General features: G+C 47.5%; 1 long non-coding RNA gene across 1 annotated transcript; it reads left to right on the forward strand.

Moving 5' to 3' along the window:
- The first annotated feature begins 2,933 nt into the window (after positions 1-2,933).
- Positions 2,934-4,258, forward strand: LOC138827327 (uncharacterized). Its single transcript, XR_011372038.1, has 3 exons — positions 2,934-3,089; positions 3,742-3,844; positions 3,960-4,258. It is a non-coding gene; the product is annotated as an uncharacterized lncRNA (long non-coding RNA).
- The last annotated feature ends 1,070 nt before the right edge of the window (positions 4,259-5,328 follow it).

Raw genomic sequence — 5,328 nt, forward strand, 5'->3', positions numbered from 1 at the left:
GTTTTTCATTCGCTTATTTAACAAGCATTAATCAATACCTGAGGACTCCCCAGCCAAAGTTCAGGACCTTATAGTATAAACAAAGACTTGGCTCACATGGTATAGCATTCACCAGCAAGCACAAAGCCCTGAGTTCAATCCTCAGTGCTTCAATTATATATAGATTATAGATAGATAGATAGATAGATAAATAGATAGATAGATAGACAGATAACATATATATAGGGGGGAAGAGGAGGGAGGGAGCCTGTAAGCCCCCAAACCATTATTTTTGTTAAACAATATAATTACTTTTTTCCTTCATCTGAAGTGACAGGAATGTCAAATCTTTGATGTTATTTGACATTTCCAACTGAACATTTGATTTAAAAAGTCTCTCATTTGATGCCAAATAGTTATTTTGGTGTCTGACTTCTTTTCCTCCTCTCACCAGCTTGACATCTTTTGGGGACACGTGTGTGGCGGGGCAGGGTTCCGTGTGCACATGTGTAAGATAATGAGATCAGAAAGCAAGAAGAACACAGCTTACCATGGACCATAGACAATGCGCGCTTCAGCTGCAAGGCAGCTGTGAGGCCTCACCGGGCCTTGGAGACCCTCCTTGCCTCACGCATGTGGAGGCCAGGGAAATTAACGGGCAGGCTTTGTTTAGAAGCTGCAGGGGAGATAATAGGCGGGATCGTCTGGCATATTTACAGTTTACCTTGGGCTTTTCTTAAAACAGAAGCTTTCCCCAGGTTAAGCCTGGCTAGGAACTGGAAGAAAGCACAAAAATCTAAGGGGATATTAGTCAAGATGGCTCATCCTCTCTAATTAATGGGGAAGGTGATTAAAAATAATAATAAATCCCATCCCTAGACCAGCTTAGCGGAGACTAAATCAGCAGGTGAAAAATATTTTAAGTAGAGACGACACACCTTGCTGGGACAAACCTGAAATCCCTGATTATCCTGCTCTGCTGCTGGGGCCTGAGGAGCTGGGTGTCATCTGTCCACCATCCCTGATTTCCCTGGTTCTCCAGCTCTAGGATTCTAGGCTACCATCTCCCGACCTGGCCCTTCCACGTCCAACATTTTCTGTTCTAGTCATGAAGGTCTTCCAACTCTTCCACAAGCAGTCTGGACACCCCCAGCAGTGACAACTTCTCGCAAAGGCAATGTTCCCCCCATCTGCCAGAATGCTGCCCTTCCCCACTCAGGATGGAGCTAATCGCCCCTTCTCGCTTCCTGGAATGTCTGCGCCCTGTGGGTTCTCATTCCACTGACCAGATTCTGTCATTAGAGTCCATTGTCTTCTGACTTCTCTCCAGGGCTGTGAGTGCCTCCGGGGTCTGGGCTAAAACAGGGACTGTTTTTTGTTTTTTGTTTTTAATTCTCATTACAGAAGCAGAAGCAGAATCAGATTCAGAGATGTACTTGCAGTCACACAGCTGGGAAGTGGAAGGTTCTAGACCTGAGTTCCGCTCTTTTGTGGCTGTTTTAGTGATGATTCCTTACTCTATTGTGCTGCAATAAATAGAGTACTTTTGAACTTGATTTAATGGAACCACTAGACTACATCTTCACCAAGAGAAAATAATGTCTAGAAAGCTGCTCACACGTAGGCACGGGCTGCTGAAGGAGCCCAGGGAAATGAGCCTTGGGGCTGGCTTAGAATTTGCAGCTGCCTCAAACTTGTAAATGAGTTTGACTTTGGATCAGTCAAAGAGAGTATTTTCAGCTTCATTTGGCTTGGGGTTTGTGTGAGCTCTGATTAAATGCAACCAATCTCTGCTCTTTCCTATTCATCTTGTCAAGTAAGAGGCTTTCTTTTCCTGCCTGAGAGGAACTCTTGCGTCTCATGAAAGTGGATGGCAGGGGTTTTACTTAACACATGGCCAACCAGAAACAAGGGGCAGGAGTGGGTCTGGAGAAGCTTCTGACGGAAAGGGCAGTCCATTTGTAAGTGCAGGACCAGAGGCAAAAATCATCCACGAGCCACAGGAACTATCAACTAAGAAAACACTGTTAGAGGGAGAGCTGAGACATGTGTCTTGTCTTATAGCACAATGACACAGGGCTTTTTAAAACTCCACTTCACCTACCATGACCCAGAAGAAATGGTTACAGTGTCCTTGCCTGTAGAAGAGGGACAGGACCCCTGCCTCCATGTGCTCTTTAATACGGCGAGCACAAAGCCAGTGAACACTTCAGGCGACCCTTCGGAGCACGTCTGAGTCCCCTTTTATTGGAAACGGCTCTTGAAGAAAAATAACACATCCTCTTTTGATGTTGCACATCTGCCTTCTCCAGGATGCAGGTTCTAAGTCAGCACGTTATGTCTTTCATTTGCCAATATGAGTTTCTACCACATCAGTGAGGGCCCCGTCAATGAAAAATACTCTGCTAACAGTCTGGTAACAAAGCCGTTTAATTTGCCTCCCAGCTCTCTTGCCCTAGGCTTAAATCTGGTTTAGATCCTACACAGAAATATTTCAAAAGTCCCAAACAGAAACTTCCAAGGGAAGTTTTGGTCCCGTCCCAGGATTATCGATGAATTCTCTTTTCTTTGGTGTCCATTCATTTGTCTGGTCCTAGGTCTTGTTAGACAATGCTTGAGGTGCAGCCTGAAGTGCCAGGCATCTGTAGACACCCCAGGAGGATGGGAGCCCTCGCTCCCTCCCTGGCCGCACCCACCACCACGGCCATCCACAACACCACGTGGTGGTCTCCCGGATCAACTCTGCGCAACTACCACCTGGCCAGCTGGCCTCACCACCTGCCTGGGCCTCAGCCTGCGTGGTGCTGGTGCTCCCTGCAGGACCCTGTCTTCCCTCCTGGCACTGTGAGGCTGTTCCTTGCTCTCCAGTGAGCTTTATTATTTTGTCACACATTCCCTAGACAGCACCCTCCCGGGGACTGGGCTGGCTGAGAGCACCCAGGAGGACCACCCAGGAGGAGTATCCAGGAGGAGCACCGGGGAGGAGCACCAAGGATACCCACCTTCACTCTTCCTCCTCTGTCCCCAGCACTTTCTGAGGTTTTGTCACAATACCCTTCTTGCCTACACTTCTAGTGTGCCTCACAAACATCTTTAAGTATACATCAAAGGTAATTTTTTTTTCTGGTACTTTACTAGCTTCCTGTTCCTGCTGTAAGAAATTATCACAAACGTGATGGTTTGAAACACTGCAAATTAATTGAGGTTTTTAGTTCCAGATGTCACGAGTATGTGGTGTGAGCTGGGAATGGTGACTTGAGCTTGTAATCATAACGACTTACGAGGGGAGGCCGAGTGGGGTGGGGGGAGGATCGCAGGGTAAGGTTCTGGGGATAAAGTTTCCAAAGATGGTCTCTCAGCCAGTGGCTGGGAGGGGTGGTTTGACCTTAATGATCCCAGCTACAGAGGCAGCATGGGGGGGGGAGGGGCTGTGCTGCTTGCCTGCCATCTCTGGAGACACAGGGAAGCGCAAGTGGGAGGAGATCAGGGTGAGATCTGCATGTCAAGCCAGATCCTTTCTCAAAAGTAACTGATTAGAGGGGAGGGGGCAAAGGAAGTTCAGGCGTCGAGTGCCCCGAGTTCAACCCCACAAAAAAGGAATTTCTGGAATGCTGACGCCCCCAGTGTTGGCAGGGTTGTGTACTCCCTGGAGGCCCCAATGGAAAACCTTCTCATTGCGAGTTTCCAGAAAGTTCCCTTGTTGCTTTTGACTTACTTTATCTTCATTTGTTTTAATTATTTGTTTGTTTTTGTGGTGCTGAGGATGGAAGCTGGGGTCTTGTGCCTGTTGGACAAACATTCTGCCTGAGCCACCTCCACAGCCCCCTTTCTTTAAAGGTGCATCGGCCAGCTGCTATTTCTCATTGTGAGTAAGGACATGGGTCTCTCGTGGACACCTTTCCCACGTGTGAGGGCCTCTGTGACTGCATTGGGCCCCATCGGACCAGGCGATCTCCAGACTCGTTTCCCCTCATCCCCAGAACACGTCATGTCGATTGGCCCGGCCGGCTGACCCTGGCGAAAGGCACCGCTGTCCATTCATGCAGAGACTTCTTGATGCCACACATCAACCTACTCTCCTTTCTCTGGAATTTTCCATCTTCCAGATTTCATCACTGAGCAGCTGCTGGGTGCACCGTGCTCACCTTAGAGGATCTTTGCAAGCATGACCTCCAGACCAAACCTGATCCTCTCCTCCACATGTCGGGTGCCATCGTGGGCAAACGGGATGGCTCCCTGTTCTATTTCTAAGCAGTCCCTCCTGCTCTTGGCCAGCAAATATAGCCTGGAAATACCACATGGGTGGCATTGGTTGGTCTTTAACTCAGCGTGCACCTGTCTCACAAAGCAGACATGTCACCACAGGGGTGACCCTGTCTTCTCTTCATTGATGTAGAGACCACAGGCTTCCAGGCCACCCCAACTGGCCTTGATCCACTCTCATCTCAACACAGGAAGCCTTCAGAGTATGGGAGAATGAAGATGGTGCGAATGGAAACCAGGACAGAGTGAAAAGGCAGGGCCATATCTCCCGGGAAATTTTACCCCCTGCTCCACTACCCTGTAGCTCTGTGGGTAACATCGGTTTATCACAGACCCAAGGGCATTTCCTAGATCTAGATTTTCAGAGATCGCTGTGGTAACCATATGTACTGGCTGTCTACTCTTTTCTCTTTATCCTCGATGAAGTGATGCTAACTTGGGCTTTCTCTAAGATTTTCATTTAATTTAATTACTATATTTCTTTGGATATATGCATGTGCACTTATACACACACACACTATATATATATATATATATATATATAATTTTCTGTATCTACTCAGATGTTGGTGAACACACACACACACACACACACACACACACACACACACACACAAAACACCAATACCATAGTGAGTTCTTGGTTGGGTATGTTAGAATAAAACAAGCTCCAGCCAAAACAAAACACCAGCAACTTCCCCTTGATTCACAGATGGACAGCTCATTTTCTCCGAAAACACGCAATGTTTACTCAGAATAAACATCTCTTGAGAATACCAGAAATCTTGCAAAAAAATTCCCATCTTGGCATAATTTTGACCTAATGTATATGGAAAAATGCGAGAACTTTAACGTAACTGAAGGTGGAAATGTAACCCATTTACCATATCTGTGCACCCCAGATGAATAAGGAAGTTGTCATTCTCGCGTGGTGCAAACGAATCTCCCAAGTTTGAATTTCTGTTTGCAAATCCCTGGAGAAGGCGAGTCTCCGGGGAGAGGCCAGCGTGGCAGGAGCGGCGAGAGGTCCTTGTGCCCCACTGCTAGCAGGAGCATCAATAGTACCCTGAGCAGCGCCCTGCTGCC

Source organism: Dipodomys merriami, unplaced genomic scaffold (assembly GCF_024711535.1).
Source record: "Dipodomys merriami isolate MVZ:Mamm:240054 unplaced genomic scaffold, mDipMer1.0.p SCAF_154, whole genome shotgun sequence".
NCBI lineage: Eukaryota > Metazoa > Chordata > Mammalia > Rodentia > Heteromyidae > Dipodomys > Dipodomys merriami.